Source organism: Macaca thibetana, chromosome 2, assembly GCF_024542745.1.
Source record: "Macaca thibetana thibetana isolate TM-01 chromosome 2, ASM2454274v1, whole genome shotgun sequence".
Classification (NCBI taxonomy): Eukaryota; Metazoa; Chordata; class Mammalia; order Primates; family Cercopithecidae; genus Macaca; species Macaca thibetana.
In genome coordinates, this window is record NC_065579.1 from 94,039,776 (window position 1) to 94,059,974 (window position 20,199).

At 39.7% G+C, this 20,199-nt stretch overlaps 2 protein-coding genes across 3 annotated transcripts in view; both read left to right on the plus strand.

Annotated features, from left to right (window-relative positions):
- The window catches only part of MYRIP (myosin VIIA and Rab interacting protein), a 418,438-nt gene that overhangs the window by 28,518 nt on the left and 369,721 nt on the right, over positions 1 to 20,199 (plus strand). The gene's annotated exons all lie outside the window — the stretch shown is intronic.
- RPL14 (ribosomal protein L14) overlaps positions 4,855 to 20,199 on the plus strand; it is a 575,215-nt gene continuing 559,870 nt past the window's right edge. The window contains exon 1 of the mRNA XM_050780473.1: positions 4,855 to 4,858. The gene's annotated coding sequence lies outside the window, so the exon portion shown is untranslated. The remainder of the gene's footprint in view (positions 4,859 to 20,199) is intronic.

Below are 20,199 nucleotides of genomic sequence, written 5' to 3' on the forward strand. Positions count from 1 at the left end.
AGTTGTCTAGACTCACTGTATGCAAATAATCTTCTCCCAATCTCTCTTAAACCCATCCCTGCAGATTGCCAGCCCAGTTTCATCAACTTCACAAGAAACTTTCAAGATTACGAATGACCACCACCTTATAGAATACAATGTCAATTCTTAGTATTCATGATTCTTGAAACGTTAGCAGCCTTTAAACTAGCCAATCTGTTACTCCTGCTTGAGGCACTTTCTTCACCAGGTCTCAGATATACTCTTGCTTTACCTTATAAATCTCTGGAAGTTCTTTCTTGTATTCTACTTGACCTCTTAGTGTTGGACTGTCCCAGGACTCAGGCTTTACTCTTCTTTACCTGTTTATTTATCTTACCTCCTATAGGCTCATCTTGTTTCATGGTTTTAAATACCATTTATGCCAATGATCTTCAAACGTATCTCTTTAGGCTGAACCTCTCTCCTGAACTCCCTGAATGGCCTACTTGACATCTCCCCATGAATGTGCAATAAATATCTCCAAATCAGCCTTTTAAAAGCTGAACTCCTGCTCTTCCCTCCAAAACTGTTCCATTAGCATCTTTCACATCTTAGTTGCCTAGGTCACAATCAATATAATCATTTTCCTGTGAATACATTTTTTTGTGGCTTAAAACTTTTTCTTAATATAAAATTATTAATCCTATATTTTACCTTCTTTTTAATACTTATTTTTGAAATCTGGTGCATATTTTTCAATCATGGCACATGTCAATTTAGATACAAATTTTTATAAGAATTACGTGATTTATATCTGTATTTCATGAAACATACAGTTGAAATAATAAATCAGTATCTCTGTCATTCTACATATATTTACACATTTCTAATAGCTGAATTGAATATCACTTGAAATTTTAATTAATTAAAATTCAATTCAATTAAAATTCAGTTTAGTTGCATTAGCTATGTTTTACAAACTCAACAGCCCCCTATGGGCAGTGGCAGCCTCGTATTGGGCAGTGCTGGTAGAACCATCTTGTGGGATGGTTTATAAATTTTTGCATTTCTCATGTATGTAAAGAAAAGATAAACTAAAACTAAATATTCACAACCAAGTTAAAGGAAGGAGTTAGAGTTGCTTGCATTGCACCTGGCACTCTGTTGGTCAGAAGGAAGTTGAGACTATTATTTCTGTAAAATTGGGAATGTGGGAAATGTTGGAATGTAGAAAATAAGCAGATCTGTGAGGTATCTCTTGCTACTCCTTCTGCACTCTTCTTCCTCTTGCCCTGTGTGCATTCTCTGCATTATGAGAACATGGCTTTATTTATGTTCTGGAAATGGTTTTAGTGTTTCCTTTCTGAATAGGGAGGAATCTTGGGTTACAACACAGAATATGTTTGTAACCACCTGGCACAAATTTTCTTCAAGTTATTCTTCTCCAAATTTGTTGAAGAACTTCTCAAATAATTATCTTTCCAGTGGAAATGGATGTCTTGCATTGCTTCCTTTCTTTCTATTAGAAATGTGAGAAATTCACTTAATTGCTAGAGAGAGGCACAGAGGCTGAGACCTTGTATTTTTTACCTTTTTAGATTCATTAAACTGAAGTAGGTCTCAAAAAAGCTTTTGGGACTTAAGATGACATGCATTCAATACTTAATATTTACATTGGATAAACTTGATAAAGAGGACAAATTTTAAGAAAACTCTAGCAATCTCTAGCTTGGGGAGTTCAGAGCACATAACACTCATTTCTTAAGTAAGAAAAAATGAAAACCTAATTAGCATCAAAAGCAAGTTTTGTTTTTTAAAAACTTTATACAATTGTTTAGGGTTCAATGTGGAAGCAAAGAAATAATTTTAGTGTAAAGCAGTGCCCCCAGTGAACACACACAAGTAAGATGATTGAGCAGTAGGAATGTTGTCCTCTATGTCAATTTTTCCCCATTCATGTGGCTTCACAGTTTATATATTGCATTTCAGGCAGATGCTTGAATATATATCTTTAGGAGCCTTAATATTCTTTTTTTAATTATTAATATACTTAAGTTCTAGGGTACATGTGCACAATGTACAGGTTTGTTACATAGGTATAAATATGCCATTAATGGCTGCACCCATTAATTTGTAATTTACATTAGGTATATCTCCTAATGCTATCCCTCTCTCCTCCCCCCACCCCATGACAGGCCCTGGTGTGTGATGTTCCCCTTCCTGTGTCCAAGTGTTCTCATTGTTCAATTCCCACCTATGAGTGAGAACATGTGGTGTTTGGTTTTTTGTCCTTGCGATAGTTTGCTGAGAATTATGGTTTCCAGCTTCATCCATGTCCCTACAAAGGACATGAACTCATCCTTTTTGTGGCTGCATGGTATTCCATGGTGTATATGTGCCACATTTTCTTAATCCAGTCTATCATTGATGGATATTTGGGCTGGTTCCAAGTCTTTGCTATTGTGAATAGTGCTGCAATAAACATACGTGTGTGTGTGTGTTTATAGCAGCATGATTTGTAATCCTTTGGGTATATCCCCAGTACTGGGATGGCTGGGTCAAATGATATTTCTAGTTCTAGATCCTTGAGGAATCGCCACACTGTCTTCAGGAGAAAGAAATAAAGGGTATTCAATTAGGAAAAGAGGAAGTCAAATTTTCCCTGCTTGCAGATGACATGATTGTATATTTAGAAAACCCCATTGTCTCAGCCCCAAATCTTCTTAAGCTGATAAGCAACTTCAGCGAAGTCTCAGGATACAAAATCAATGTGCAAAAGTCACAAGCATTCTTATACACCAATAACAGACAAACAGCCAAATCATGAGTAAACTCCCATTCACAATTGCTTCGAAGAGAATAAAATACCTAGGAATCCAACTTACAAGGGATGTGAAGGACCTCTTCAAGGAGAACTACAAACCATTGCTCAACGAAATAAAAGAGGACACAAACAAATGGAAGAACATTCCATGCTCATGGACAGGAATAATCAATATCGTGAAAATGGCCATACTGCCCAAGGTAATTTATAGATTCAATGCCATCCCCATCAAGCTACCAATGACTTTCTTCACAGAATTGGAAGAAACTCCTTTAAAATGCATATGGAACCAAAAAAGAGCCTGCATTGCCAAGAAAATCCTAAGTCAAAAGAACAAAGCTGGAGGTATCACACTACCTGACTTCAAACTATACTACAAGGCTACAGTAACCAAAACAGCATGGTACTGGTACCAAAACAGAGATCTAGACCAATGGAACAGAACAGAGCCCTCAGAAATAACACCACACATCTACAACCATCTGATCTTTGACAAACCTGACAAAAACAAGAAATGGAGAAAGGATTCCCTTTTTAATAAATGGGGCTGGGAAAACTGGCTAGCTATACATAGAAAGTGGATCCCTGAAACTGGATCCCTTCCTTACACCTTATACAAACATTAATTCAAGATGGATTAAAGACTTAAATGTTAGACCTAAAACCATAAAAACCCTAGAAGAAAACCTAGGCAGTACCGTTCAGGACATAGGCATGGGCAAAGACTTCATGTCTAAAATACCAAAAGCAACAGCAACACAAGCCAAAATAGACAAATGGGATCTAATTAAAGAGCTTCTGCACAGCAAAAGAAACTACCATCAGAGTGAACAGTCAACCTACAGAATGGGAGAAAAATTTTGCAATCTACTCATCTGACAAAGGGCTAATATCCAGAATCTACAAAGAACTTAAACAAACTTACAAGATAAAAACAACCCCATCAAAAAGGAGTCTTAACATTCTTAGCCTTAGACCCCATGATCTTATTTCTGGGAACCTACCCTAAGAGAAGAAATTCGTTAATGTGGAATACCCTTTATGCACAAAAATGTTTATCATAGTCCTCTATGAAATAGCACCAACTTGGAATCAACCCCGATGTACAACACTAGGAAACAGGTTAGTAAATAGATCCACTTGATAAAAGATAATGCAGCTATTAGGAGTGATGCTTAAAGGTAATCAGACTAACATGGAAAACATGCTTGAGATAAAGCATTTAATGAAAAAAGAAGCATACCATTTGTTTATTTTACTAAAATGATGCTGTGGCATTTCCAATTTAAGTCTAAGAACATTTTCATATGACATAAATTATGCTGTAATAAGTAATATTTCTTTACCACAAAATAATTTAATTATAGCAATTATTTAATGGTAGCTGTGAAAATTTTATCACAAAATGTTAATTGCTATTAAAGTTTAATGGTTCATTATATAAATATAATTTAAATATATACACGTTCCAAGATAAATGTACTATATAATCACATTATTTCTGCCCAAATATTTGAAAGATAAGGAAACAAGACATCACAATCAGGAAAACTGAAAATGAAAAGTCACTAAACTTGAGAAAATATCATTTTAGTCATTGAATGCTAAAAAGTCACTAAACTTGAGAAAATATCATTTTGATCATTGAACGCTAGGAGTAAAAAGAACAGGAGACAACTAGTCTCCACAGAATTTAATATGTACAGACAATTCATAGAGGAGACAGTGGGTGAATTTATTCTCTACTTCCATGTCAATAAGAATGGATGAATTCCTTAAAAACCACTGAGACAGAAGAAGACATTGAGAATGAGTTAAGTGAAATATGCTTTTTATTGATCTATTCATGTGTCCATGTAATTTGAATGTGAAATAGAAGAACCCTGTTGTGAAGCTTATCCATCTTAAGACAGAAGGAAGCACAGATAGAAAATTTTGGAAACTTCTTACACGAGAATTTTGCCAAATAGTGAAAATAATTTCTAACTCCTGTTTATTATTTTTCTTAAGGACTAAAATATTTGTTTTAAAAACTATATCCTGCAAACTCTTTGAGAGTTGCTGGGGACGGGGGCTGTGGTGAGGGTGGGGAACCAACTGAATAAAAGAATAGACAAAAGATTGGCAGATTTTATCCCTCAATCTTGGCAAAATACAAATATTTTGCCAAGTGAAACGTACCACAAATATTTTATTAAGTATTTAAAATTAAAATCTGTTTTGAATAAATATATATAATTTTTGATGCAACAGAAAATGTTATTTGAAGATGAGAAAATAACATGCTGTTTGTGAAGGCACACTATAAATAATTAAGTTTTTTTTTATTATACTTCAAGTTCTGGGATACATGTGCAGAACGTGCAGGTTTGTTACATAGGTATACATGTGCCATGGTGGTTTACTGTACCCATTAACCTATCATCTACGTTAGGGATTTCTCCTAATGCTGTCCCTCCCCTTTCCCTCCATCCCCGAACAGGCCCCAGTGTGTGATGTTCCCCTCCCTTTGCCCATATGTTCTCATTGTTCAACTCCCACTTATGAGTGAGAACATGTAGTGATTGGTTTTCTGTTCCTGTGTTAGTTTTCTGAGAATGATGGTTTCCAGCTTCATCCATGTCCCTGCAAAGGACATGAACTCATTCTTTATGGCTGCATAGTATTCCATGATGTATATGTGCCACATTTTCTTTATCCAGTCTATCACTGATGGGCATTTGGGTTGGTTCAAAGTCGTTGCTCTTGTGAATAGTGCTGCAATAAACATATGTATGGATGTGTCTTTATAATGGAATGATTTATAATCCTTTGGGTATATACCCAGTTATGAGATTGCTGGGTCAAATGGTATTTCTGGTTCTAGATCCTTGACGAATTGCCACACTGTCTTCCATGATGGTTGAATTAATAATTTACACTCCCACCAACAGTGTAAAAGTGTTCCTCTTTCTCCACATCATCTCCAGCATCTGTTGTTTCCTGACTTTTTAATGATCGACAATCTAACTGGCATGAAATGGTATCTCATAGTGGTTTTTATTTGCATTTCTGTAATGACCAGTGATGATGAGCTTTTTTTGATATGTTTGTTGGCCACATAAATGTCTTCTTTTGAGAAGTGTCTGTTTATATCCTTTGCCCACTTTTGGATGGGGTTGTTTTTTATTTCTTGTAAATTTGTTTAAGTTCCTTGTAGATTCTGGATATGAGCCCTTGGTCAGATGGATAGATGGCAAAAATTTTCTCCCATTCTGTAGTGAAGCAGTGATCCTTTAGCACCACTAGCTGCGGGGAGTCTGTCCCTTGCAGACCCTTGACCCGGCGACAGATGAATAAAGTACACTGGTACACAGATATTCTGCTGTGCCAGTCCAGCTGAGGGTCTGAGGTCACTCACAGACTCCGAGGAGAGTCCTGTAAAGAATGGCAGCTGCCGCCCTGAGCAGCTCGCACTCCAGGCATTTATTTAGTATAGAATTAACAGCAGACGCTTTGAGTAATACACTTATGGATAATTAACATGGTTAAGAGAATAGTTCTAGGAATGATTGAAGCTCAGGCACTGTGGTCTAGAGTAAATACCATTGGGGGCAGTTTTCCTGGTTGACCTCCCCACTAGAGGACCATCTGTGTCAAAGGTTAGTTAATAGAGGTAGGGTAAACAGACTTAACTGGGGAAGACTCTATTGTCCCTAGCATTTACCCTATGACCTAATGCTGTAAGGTAAGACCCAGCTGCCTTCAGCCTGTTCAATTATTACAGCTATGTAACCTTTCGGCCTTCCAAAAGGTTTGTGACTATTCCCTGTAACTTTCCCTAATATTTCCCTTTAATATTTCTGCCACCATCCTGAGTGAATCCCAACACCATAGGTTGCCTGTTCACTCTGATGATAGTTTCTTTTGGTGTGCAGAAGCTCTTTAGTTTAATTAGATCCCATTTGTCAATTTTGGCTTTTGTTGCCATTGCCTTTGGTGTTTTAGTCATGAAGTCTTTGCCCATGCCTATGTCCCGAATGGTATTGCTTAGGTTTTCTTCTACGGTTTTTATGGTTTTAGGTCTTATGTTTAAGTCTTTAATCCACCTTGAGTTAATTTTTGTATAAGGTGTAAGGGAAAGGGTCCAGTTTCAGTTTTCTGCATATGGCTCGTCAGTTTTCCTAACAGCATTTATTAAATAGGGAATCCTTTCCCCATTGCTTGTTTTTGTCAGGTTTGTCACAGATCAGATGGCTGTAAATGTGCAGTGTTATTTCTGAGGCCTCTGTTCTGTTCTATTGGCCTATATCTCTGTTTTGGTACCAGTATCATACCATTTTGGTTACTGTAGCCTTGTAGTATAGTTTGAAGTCAGGTAGTGTGATACCTCCAGCTTTGTTGTTTTTGCTTAGGATTGTCTTGGCTATATGGGCTCTTTTTTGGTTCCATATGAAATTTAGAGTAGTTTTTGCTAATTCTGTGAAGAAAGCCAGTGGTAGCTTTATGGGAATAGCATTGAATCTATAAATTACTTTGGACAGAATGGCCATTTTCATGATATGGATTCTTATCCATGAGCATGGAATGTTTTTCCATTTGTGTCCTCTCTTATTTCCTTGATCGGTACTTTGTAGTTCTTGAAGAGGTCCTTCACATCCCTTGTAAGTTGGATTCCTAGGTATTTTATTCTCTTTGAAGCAATTGTGAATGGGAGTTTACTCATGATTTGGCTGTTTGTCTGTTATTGGTGTTTAAGAATGCTTGTGATTTTTGCGCATTGATTTTGTATCCCGAGACTTTGCTGAAGTTGCTTATCAGCTTAAGGAGATTTTGGGCTGAGACAATGGGGTTTTCTAAATATACAATCATGTCATCTGCAAACAGGGACAATTTGACTTCCTCTCTTCCTGTTTGAATACCTTTTATTTCTTTCTCTTGCCTGATTGCCCTGGCCAGAACTTCTAATACTATGTTGAATAGGAGTGGTGAGAGAGGGCATCCTTGTCTTGTGCCAGTTTTCAAAGGGAACGCTTCCAGCTTTTGCCCTTTTAGTATGATATTAGCTGTGGGTTTGTCATAAATAGCTCTTAATATTTTGAGATATGTTCCATTAATGCCTAGTTTATTGGATGTTTTTAACATGAAGGGGTGTTGAATTTTATCAAAGGCCTTTTCTATATCTATGAGATAATCATGTGGTTTTTGTCATTGGTTTTATTTATGTGATGGATTACGTTTATTGATTTGCATATGTTGAACTAGCCTCACATCCCAGGGATGAAGCAGACTTGATCGTGGTGGATAAGCTTTTTAATGTGCTGCTGGATTCTGTTTGCCAGTATTTTATTGAGGATTTTCACATCGATGTTCTTCAGGGATATTGGCCTGAAATTTTATTTTTTTTGTTGTGTCTCTGCCAGGCTTTGGTATCAGGATGATGCTGGCCTCATAAAATGAGTTAGGGAGGAGTCCCTCTTTTTCTATTGATTGGAATAGTTTCAGAAGGAATGGTACCAGCTCCTCTTTGTACCTCTGGTAGAATTTGGCTGTGAATCTGTCTGGTCCTGGACTTTTTTGGGTTGGTAGGCTATTAATTACTGCCTTAATTTCAGAACTTGTTATTGATCTATTCAGGGATTCGACTTCTTCCTGGTTTAGTCTTGGAAGCCTGTATGTGTCCAGGAATTTATCCATTTTTTTCTAGATTTTCTAGTTTATGTGCATAGAGGTGTGTATACTATTCTGATGGTAGTTTGTATTTCTGTGGGATCAGTGGTGATATTCCCTTTATTATTTTTTGTTGTGTCTATTTGATTCTTTTCTCTTTTCTTCTTGATTAGTCTGGTGAGTGGTCTATTTTGTTAATCTTTTCAAAAAACCAGATCCTGGATTCATTCATTTTTTGAAGGGTTATTTTGTGTATCTCCTTCAGTTCTACTCTGATCTTAGTTATTTCTTGTCTTCTGCTAGCTTTTGAGTTTGTTTGCTCTTGCTTCTCTAGCTCTTTTTATTTTTATTTTTTTCCCTTAAGATGGAGTCTTGCTCTTGTGGTCCAGGATGGAGTGCAGTGATGTGATCTCGGCTCACTGCAACCTCCACCTCCTGGGTTCAAGTGATTCTCCTGCCTCAGCCTCCTGAGTAGCTGGGATTACAGAGGCCCGCCCCCATGCCCAGCTAATTTTTGTACTTTTAATAGAGACAGGGTTTCACCATGTTGGCCAGACTGGTCTCAAACTCCTGACCTCAGATGATCTGCCCTCCTTGGCCTCCCAAAATGTTGGGATTGCAAGCATGAACCACCCCGCCTGGCCTCTAGTTCTTTTAATTGTGATGTTAGGGTATCAATTTTAGCTCTTTCCTGTTTTCTCCTGTGGGCACTTAGTACTATAAATTTTCTTCTAAACAGTGATTTAGCTGTGTCCCAGAGTTTCTGGTACATTGTGTCTTGGTTCTCATTGGTTGCAAAGAGCTTATTTATTTACTCAGTAGTCATTCAGGAACAGGTTGTTCAGTTTCCATGTAGTTGTGTGTTTTCCATGTGTGTTCTGAGTGAGTTTCTTAATCCAGAGTTCTAATTTGATTGCATTGTGGTCTGAGAGACTTCTATGGTTTCTGTTCCTTTACATTTGCTGAGGAGTGTTTTACTTCCAATTATATGGTCAATTTTAGAATAAGTGTTATGTGGTACTAAGATAAACATATGTTCTGTTGATTTGGGGTGGAGAGTTCTGTAGATGTCTATTAGATCCGCTTGGTCCAGAGCTGAGTTCAAGTCCCAAATATCCTTGTTAATTTTCTGTCTCACTGATCTATCTAATATTGACAGTGGGGTGTTAAAGTCTCCCATTATTATTGTGTGAGAGTCTAAGTCTTTTTGTGGGTCTCTAAGAACTTGCTTTATGAATCTGGCTGTTCCTGTATTGGGTGCATATATATTTCAGATAGTTAGCTCTTCTTGTCGCATGGATCCCTTTTACCACATGTAATACCTTTCTTTGTCATTTTTTATCTTTACTGGTTTAAAGTCTGTTTTATCAGAGACTAGGATTGCAACCCCTGCTTTTTTTTGCTTTCCATTTGCTTGCTAAATCTTTCTCCTTCCCTTTATTTTGAGCCTATGTGTGTCTTTGCACATGAGATGGGTCTCCTGAATACAGCACATGGGTCTTGACTCTATCCAGTTTGCCATTCTGTGTCTTTTACCTGGGGCATATAGCCCATTTACATTTAAGGTTAACATTGTTATGTGTGAATTTGACCTGTCATTATGATACTAGCTGGTTGTTTTGCTCTTTAGTTGATGCCGTTTTTCATAGTGTTGATGGTCTTTACATTTTGATATCCTTTTGCAGTGACTGGTACCAGTTTTTCCTTTCCATATTTAGTGCTTTCTTCAGGAGCTCTAGCAAGGCAGGCCTGGTGGTAACAAAATCCCTCAGCATTTGCTTGTCTGTAAAGGATTTTATTTCTCCTTCATTTATGAAGCTTAGTTTGGCTGGATATGAAATTCTGGGTTGAAAATTCTTTTCTTTAAGAATGTTAAATATTGGTCCACTCTCTTGTGGTTTGTAGGGTTTCTGCACAGAGATCTGCTGTTAGTCTGATGAACTTCCTTTTGTGGGTAACCTGACCTTTCTCTCTGGCTGCCCTTAACATTTTTTCCTTCATTTCAACCTTGGTGAATCTGGCAATTTTGTGTCTTGGGGTTGCTCTTCTCGAGGAGTATCTTTGTGGCATTCTCTGTATTTCCTGAATTTGAATGTTGGCCTGTCTTGCTAGGTTGGGGAAATTCTCCTGGGTAATATCCTGAAATGTGTTTTCCAACTTGGTTCCATTCTTCCTGGCACTTTCAGGTACACCAATCAAACATAGGTTTGGTTTTTTCACATAGTCCCATATTTCTTGGAGGCTTTGTTTGTTCCTCTTCATTCTTTTTTCTCTAATCTTGTCTTCACGGTTTATTTTATTAAGTTGATCTTCAGTCTCTGATATCTTTTCTTCTGCTTGATCAGTTTGGCTACTGATACTTGTGTATGCTTCATGAAGTTCTCGTGCTGTTTTTCAGCTCCATCAGGTCATTTATGTTCTTCTCTAAACTGGTTATTGTAGTTAGCAGTTCCTGTAACCTTTTATCAATCAAGATTCTTAGCTTCCTTGCATTGGGTTAGAACATGCTCCTTTAGCTCGGAGGAGTTTGTTATTACCCACCTTCTGAAGCCTACTTCTGTGAATTCATCAAGTCATTCTCCATCCAGTTTTCTTCCCTTTCTGGTGAGGAGTTGTGATCTTTTGGAGGAGAAGCAGCATTCTGGTTTCTGGAATTTTCAGCCTTTTTGCGCTCGTTTTCCCTCATCTTTGTGGATTTATCTACCTTTGGTCTTCTTTGTTGGTGACCTTCGGATGGGGTTTGTGCCGCTGGGGTCCTTTTTGTTGATATTGATGCTATTGCTTTCTGTTTGTTAATTTTCCTTCTAACAGGCAGGCCCCTTTCTGCAGGTCTGCTGGAGTTTGCTGGAGGTGCACTCCAGACCGTGTTAGTCTGGGTATCACCAGCAGAGGCTGCAGAACAGCAAAGATTGCTGCCTTCTCCTTCCTATGGAAGTTTTGTCCTAGAGGGGCACCCGCCAGATGCCAGCTGGAGCTCTCCTGTATGACGTGTCTGTCTACCCCTGCTGGGAGGTGTCTCCCAGTCAGGAGGCATGGGGATCAGGGACCTTCTTGAGGAGGCATTCTGTCCCTTAACAGGGCTCGAGCACTATGCTGGGAGATTCGCTGCTCTTTTCAGAGCCGGCAGGCAGGAAAGTTTAAGTCTGCTGAAGCTGTGCCCACAGCCGCCCCTTCCCCCAGGTGCTCTGTCCCAGGAAGATGGGAGTTTTATCTATAAGCCCCTGACTGGGGCTGCTGCCTTTCTTTTACAGATGCCCTGCCCAGAGAGGTGGAATCTAGAGAGGCAGTCTGGCTACATGGGCTTTGCCACGCTGTGGTGGGTTCTGTACCCAGTTTGAACTTGCAGGTGGCTTCCTTTACGTTGTGAGGGGAAAACCACCTACTCAACCCTCAGTAATGGCTGATGCCCCTCCCCTGACCAGGCTCCAGTGTCCCTGGTCGACTTCAGACTGCCGTGCTGGCAGCGAGAATTTCAAGTCCGTGGAGCTTAGCTTGTTGGGCTCTGTGGGATTGGGATCTGCTGAGCTAGACCACTTGGCTCCCTGGATTCAGCCCCCTTTCCAGGGGAGGGAACAGTTCTGTCTCGCTGGCATTTCAGGCACCACTGGGGTATGAAAGAAAACTCCTGCAGCTAGCACAGTGCCTGTACAAAGGGCTGCCCAACCTTGTGGTTGAAACCCAGCGCCCTGGTGCTGTAGGCACCTGAGGGAATCTCCTTGTCTGTGAGTTGCAGAGATGTGGGAAAAGCCCACTATCTGGGCTGGAATGGATGGTCCCTCATGGCACAGTCCCTCAGGGCTTCCCTCGGCTAGGAGAGGGAGTTCCCCGACCCCTTGCACTTCCCGGGTGAGGTGATGCCCTACCCTGCTTCTGCCTGCCCTCAATGGGCTGCACCCACTGTCTAACCAGTCCCAGTGAGATGAACCGGGTACTTCAGTTGGAAATGCAGACATCACCCGCCTTCTGCATTGGTCTTGCTGGGAGCTGCAGACTGGAGCTGTTCCTATTTCACCATCTTGCCAGCCTCCTCCAATAATTCTTGTTTGTTGAATTCTACAACACACCTTTAATTATTTTTGAAGTTGCTAACTTTAATTGAAGTTTGTGTCTGAACCTCCTGCTGATGGAGGATGAATTACCAGAGTATAGCTGGGTTTGTGAAACCCACAGTGGATCAGGCAATGTTAAAGATCATTAAACAATTTCCCTCCTTCCATGGTACTGAATTGGAGGCTTCTTTTTCTTATTACCTAAAGCAGTTTCACATTCCTTTTTGTTATCTATCTAATAGGATATTATCTGGGGTCAAATTTCTTTATAATGTTATTGCTTATATATGCTTGAATATAGTCACAGTTTGAAAGACTGAGCTAAGCACGATAATTTATTTTAAGCTTTTATATTTGAAACTATTTTCCTTTTGAAAATGTACACTCCAGTCTAGTTCAAGCATTTATTTCAACTTTCACTATATTGAGACTTCGAAAAAAGACAAGAAAGAAAAAGAAAAAAAGAAACTTATTTATTGCATTTGGGTCTTGGATTGCTGAAGAAACCACAGTACAAAAAAGGATCAGATTAGAGAGGTGCTTTGAAAATATCTTGTCCAGAAGGAGAAAACTTGTGGAACCAAAATTATCAGTAGGCCAGTCTACCATTTCATCAAGTGATATGTTACCTTGGTGAGACTAGTGCATTCCAGAGATATGAGTTCATGGCCGAATTGCTGTAAAATGAGTTCCTTGGTTAATGGGAGGAAACTGACAGTTAAGTATTCTCAAGTGATGGATAACAGTGCAAACAGGAGCATTACAGGCAGAGATGGCAAATCCTACGTGTCTATTCCAGGGAGAAATCACTGCCCGCTCCGTATCGGGAAGGGGTATAGTGTAATCACTCTGCCACCGTGTGATTGACTGGATTCCTGCCCTCTACACCCAATAGTGCTAGCCTCTGCTATTGGAAAGATAGGTCCTTAGCAGTGGAGATAGATTAGGTCAGGAGAGGGGAAGTCCATGAAGTTGGACTCATGCATAGCCATGTTGTTGACCTCATGGGGACAGGCTACCACGTCCATTTTGTACGAAGACTCATTGAAAGAGCACTGGGGAAGAGGCTGAGAGACCTCCACGGATGTCATCTTGTCTACTTGATTATTGAGAGCCTTGTCTGCAGAGAGTGTTCGAGCTTCCACATAGGCATTCAAATATCACCACATTATGCCCATTCTGAAAGGTTCATCCACATGCCTCTTCCCCAGACCTCGTTATCCCTGATCTTCCAATCCCGTTATTTCCCATTCACCATGGTGTTAGCGACTGCCCACAAATTGATGTAGGTCCATTTTTCTAGGCATCTCTCAGCCCAGGTGATGTGGAAAATCAATATACTTCTGGAAATTTTACCTCCCAGAAGGAATTCCCTTTAAATACTATCCTGCAGAGCTACCCTGAGTGGGACTATCATGCTGCATCTGCCCAATTCTGGTTGGTGTCAATTATATCTCACAGAATCATTCATAAATCAGACGTGAGGTTTCCCCTACTTATATTGGTTGATTATAAGGAATTTCCTATGAAGACACAGGTGTGAATTGAGGAAGAGGAGACAGAGCAACAGGCATAGGTGGCATGGGCATCTGAATGCCTGGCCATGCAACTGATATCTTCTGGAACTGCTTGGACCTGATTCCTTATATGCCATTACCACTTGACAGTGGATACCTACTATAAACACCTAGCATCAGAAGAAGCAGAAATCTAGGCCACATGGTCACTTGATGTTCATAGTCAGGGGTTCAACACCAGGGCCTTGTAGCAAGCATGAACTGTTTCTCAAAAGGAGAACAGTTACCTGTAGAAGAGGGTATGGCTCTGTTCTAAAACCCTATGAGCATTTGTGGTACTTCTACAATTTCCCAAAGGTCCAGCATAGCAGCTCTATTTATTACAGACACTTTGCAAATCATTGGATCCCTTGGGTTATGCATACCTTCAGGGGCAGAGCAGCTTCTTCTGCCACCTGGACTTGCTATCCAGCTTTTTTTTTGCTTCAGGCCTCATTCAAAACTGGTTGCCTTACAGTTTACTTAGTAAATGAATGAGAGCAGGATACTTATATGTGCTGTGTGTCATCTCCAAAATCCAAAAGAGACCATTAAGCATCAAGCCTCTTTTTTGAATGAAAGGCTAAATGACGATTATAACAACAACAGCAATAAAAGCAACAGCCCTAGACTGTCTAGGACAATCCATTAGAGAAACAGTAGACTCTACTCTGGTGGTTTTGACTGAAGACGCAGCTGGAGAGGTAGAGTGCTACCTCTGTCTGATGCCCTAATTGTAGGGCCTGAATGGGGTGCTGCTGGGCCGATGTGGACACTTACTTTGGGCACAGATGTATGCCCTTGGGATGGTTGGTGTGAAGTTCAGTGGCAGCCGGTTTGGAATTTGGCTTTTTATCATATATTTAAAAAATACCCCTCATTTGGGAATTTACTATTTATATACATTTTATTTTCTCATTTTTAAAATTATCTATATTTCTGTCTGCTTTTCACTTATTGAAAGCCATAGTTGAGGTATTTTTCTTTTCTATTTAGGTATAGAATGTATCCCTCAGTTTCAAAGTCATATATTGAGCATTAGGCACTTTTTGGGCACTTTGCATATCTTACTTAGTACAGAATAGTTGACATTGTTTTAGTAACATCACTTGTGGCAGGACTTGAAATTTTTCAAGAGTTATTTTTAATAGTCTGCTTTCCAATAAATCAGTCAACAAATAAATGCCATCTATCCACTAATAATTGACTGGAGGTGGAGGCTCAAGGGACTCCTGGATGATAAGGGAATTGTCACCCATTTTTTTCCTAAGCACAGACAATGATCCAGGCAGGCATTTTCTAGTCAGCCCAAGAACAGATGTCCTGCCACACTAGGTCCATTACAAAGATCTTTCCCCCACCAAAAAAAAAAAAAAAAAGAATTCATACTTCCAGTAATCACCTGAAACTGAATGAACAGGTACAAACACTTAGATCAAATTTAAATTATTTACATTCACTGCAAAATGAGATGACCTTCCTGCAGTCACAGAATGATTCTAGAACCTGCAGATCAAATATGAATTTTGTGCCTTCTAAATGATGTACTAGAAATTAAAATATGTGCATATTTTGGAAAACTTTGTTTTGAAGCATTTAAAATGACAACATGGATGACGATTAGCACAGAAGTTGGAAGAGTTCCCACACTGTTCAGCAGGTGTTAACAAAGGTGGTCCCCTGAACTCTCTACATTCTTGGAAAAGCTTCATTCCTTCTCTCCTATCCCAGTCATCAAAGCTCACAACCACCATCTGCCTTGATACCATCAGGGCCAATGTTATCATTCCTTTAATCTTAGTTCATTAATTTCCACAAGAATCCCAGGTCTCCTAGATCACCCTGCATTCCCTTGGACTCTGATCCCCACTCACCTATGTACACTCCTTCATCTGACCCTGTCTCCCACCTTTCCATTCCCCTATAAGGGCTGTAAAGGTTGGTCATCAGCACTATCCCCTGGATCATCTTCCCAGATGTGCATTTCATTTCCTTCATTTTCTCTCTCCCAAGTAGGTGCTGTTTCTGTCCAGCTGCCACTGGGCCTGCAGGTGTTAGAGGTGCCCTCCTTGTTCCTCATTGTTGCTTTGAAGTTGTTCAGGCTGCAACCTCTTTAGAGCAAAACAAAAACTGTATCATCAGACTCTAGTATCTACTATCCTCCCTTATTGAACTTCCCTGCTGATCCCTAAATCCTTTCCTCTAATTCTGTTAAGATTAATGTTAGGGTTCTCAAGAGAACAGAACCAATACGATATGCATATTTATAGAAATAGGTTTATTTTAAAGACTTGGATCCCATGATAATTGAGGTTGGTGAGTCCAACATTTGCAGTGTGGGCCAGCAGCTTGAGACCCAGGAGAGCTGATGGTAAAGTTCCCATTGGAAGGCTAGCAGGTGGACTCCCAGGAGAGCTAATGGTGCATATGAAGTCTGAAGGCAGTCTGCTGGAGAATTCTCTCTTGCTCAGGGAGCTCAGTTTTTTTGTTCTATCCAGGCCCTCCACCAATTGAGTGAGGTCCATTCACATTAAGCAGGGCAGTCTGTTTTACACAAAGTTTAATGCCAGTCTCATTCAAAAACACCCTGCAAGTTGACACATAAAATTAATAATCACAAGTCCATCCTTTATCAGCTTGGCAACCATATGCATCTCCTTAACCCATACTTAATCTCCAAATAAAGACAATAACAAGGTCATACTTCCACCTTTTATGATAACGATATCCTGCATGCAACTGAAAACTCACTAGCCCTTTCCCCAGAAAAGGATGCAAAGTCTTGGATGATGTTCAGTCTTGTGTATCCTATAACTTTAAATCCTGTGATGTAAAGTTAACTCTACTTAAATGCTATGCTATAAAGTCAGTACATGATAAAGAGATAAGAAAGAGAAGAAAACAAAAATATTTGCTACACACACATATTCATAACAAAAGAAGAAGTACTCATGATAGTTACACTTCTTGTTTCTATAACTGGTTGTATAGTCATAGCTGGTACTCATAACTACCCTCTTCCACTAGCAAGCCCATATGCTCTTTGCCCTCAGCAAGTACCTCAACAGGTCATAGTTCTTTACCTTCTTTTCTTGAGAACACTGCTTCTGGGTTAGTTCTCAGTGATTTTGATACCCACAGAAATGATCCTTCTAAGACCCAGGCCTCTTGGCTCTCTGGCCTCCTCTCTCCCATGGCATTGTCTTCATCTACTGTATTTCGGGAAACTTGTTCCTTCTTTTGTATGAATGCTTCCATATATGCCTTCCTTCGGCCTCTCTGGCTGGAGTTCATAGTAGTGTTTGCTGCCTTAGTAGTTTCTATGCAGGACCATGTTATCTGTTATCCCCCGACCCCCAAGGACTTCCCTGAATCCCACAGTCTTTCTCTGAGTCTTTCTCTATGTTTATTAGTAAACCCGGGCATGATTAAGGATGCAGCAATCACACAGCTCTCTGAAGAACTGCTCTGACTGATACTCATGGTAAGCACCTTCCTGCCCTCCAAAGTTGTAATGCCTTGGAAGGCCAGAGGGTACTGCAAGAGCTTCCTCCAACCTGCTGGTGGGGTGGAGTGGAGAAGAACAAATGAGCAGCCTTCTAGTGTTGTAGATGCCAGACTGTAAGTCCCAGCTAAGCCTCACAGATAAGCTTCTCTGCGGTGTTGGAGCCACACGGTGTAGTGTTGTATTCTGCCTTCCCACTCAGCATCATTTAAATGTTTCCTCATGCTATTGCAAATGCTCATCATAGATGTTCTTAATGCCTGCTTCATATGTCATTGAATTATTGTACTGTATTTGCATAAAATTGGAAAGGTACTTTTTATTTTTTAAAATAAAACAATACGAGCCCAATATTTCAATCATTTATCAAAATATAGAGTTCTATGTTCCCCTTTAATAGGTTACACCCATTTTTACACCCATTTTAAGAAAGAAAGTAGGATATTAAATAGTTCCCTTTTCCTTATTTTGACTCTTCTTTACTTTTCCTGCTATTTCAGTGGAGAGGCTTTGCCTTTCCCCTGTAAGGGAAGTTCTACTGATTATTGTTCATACATAGTCATGTGACACTGCTAAGACTATCTGCATGACATATGTAAGAAAGGAGGCTAATCTACTTAAGAGCTCTCATTAGCGTGTACTTTCAGATGACAAATATTTAAGGATGAAATAAAAGTAAGGTAAATCAGAAATCCATGTCAGACATGTAAACATATTATACACTTGAGATTCATTAGTATTTTGATTAATAAATATTTTTCCTTATTTTTGAAGCTAAATGCACATAACTTGGAATTCTCAATTAAGACGACCTCTTCCCTAAAAGTGTTGCTAAATTTTTATGCCACAAGAGAGGGAAACATTGTGAGTTTTAATAATTTATAGCTCTGTGGTAGGAAGGAGTTGGAAAAAAAAAAAAGGACCGACCTGGGAAAAATATGCCATAGCATGTTCAGACCTCTGTATCAAATGTGCACAGGAGTAACATATTTTGAAAGAAGAGAATTAATTCATTTTAATGTATTCTTCCAGTTCTGAGAGTCTCCGGGAGAATTTTTTATTCTGTGGAACACATTACTAGGATGTAGGTAGAACATCTGTCTATCCCTATAGGTAAACCACAGCATTGAAGTAGGAGCAGACAGAAAGGACAAAGGACCCAAAATGGTTTGTTACAACTTGCCTCATCCTCTTTCCACAACCACACTGTCCACTGTAATCCTAAAGTGGGGTCCCCTATTCCGGTACCGATGGATGATGAAATAAGGAAAGAGAAAAAAAATTTCCCAGGATGCTTTACGTAGTCAGAAGTTGGATACAAATAGATAAAGCCACCTCTGTACTTCTCATTTATATCTGAGTCTAATACTGAAGCCATCAAAACAACTACATTTTTATGAAGTAATTTTAACCATCCAATGGAAAAATTATGCCAGGGTAATACTGGCAAGTTATTTTCTCCAGTCCACGGGATGTGATGGATGGCCTGGGGAGACAGAGGTCCAGCATTCCCGGAGTGGAGATGGTGAGGGGTTCATCAGTAGCTACAGGCATGTCATGGTGATCACACTGGTAACTTGTACATTATAAATGTGAACTTGTAAGTTGTCTCTTAGTTGTGTAAGTTTGTTAAAAGAAGGATTTTGGAGAACGGTAAATTGAAGATTTTGTGTTCTTGGCCGTCACTGGTCCTCGGGTTTTGTACAGCTCAAAGTCATCTAAGACAGATGAGAGTTTCTTCTACAGTGTAGAGAGAGGATGGCTCTCCCACAAATAAAACTGAGCTGTGAGGCTCTAGGGGGAAAAAGAAAGCCTGACCTTTTTGACTTATAAGTGTAGATAGGAGAGGCTTAGTGACTGCCAAGAACAAAATATTTTCAGCTACCTGTTCCTAAAATGTCCTCCCTCTAACAAACTTAAGTGACTAAGAGACAACTTGAAAAGTTCAGATTTATAACTTAGAGATGATCAGGATGGTCACCATGACATGCCTGTACCTCCTGAGAGGGAAGGCACAGAGATCAAGAGTGTGTGTTCTGATGCTCCTCTTCTTGGAGTAGGGTATCAGAGGGTATTAGTGTGTGTCTCACAGGGAGTCGAGCAGAGGGCTAGTCTAGGGGGAAGCTGCAAACCTCTCCAGGAAGCCCTATTTGTAACCACATGCTCTGTGGCCCAAGAACAACTGTAGTTCATTGCCTGGGAAGCTGTCTATCAGGTTTCTACCAAGCATTCTCTGGCTCCTGCCCTTCTGCCTCCCCTGTGGGTCAGCCCACATACCCTCAGGGCACCAGCCCATTCTCCTGGTAGCCATTACCACAGTGTCCACTGGTTCTTTCCAGCTGTCCTGAGCTGTATTCTAAAAGTGAAAATGTGAAGGAACAAAATTTATGCTGGGTCCTGGGATTAATTTCTACCATTTGTGACTAGGAGAATTCTCTAAGGTTTACATATAAAAACCAAGGCTCTGCAGCTGTTATTTGCTTACGCTGTAATTGTAGTGTTTATATATAAATTCTAAGTAAGTACCTGATAGTAATTTGCTCTCTTTGGAATGTAAATATTCTCCTTTAAAAAAATCTATTAGTTGTCTTAATCCTTTATTTTGAGAATAAATGGAACAGTAAATTTGAGCCTACTGTGTTTGATCACAAATTC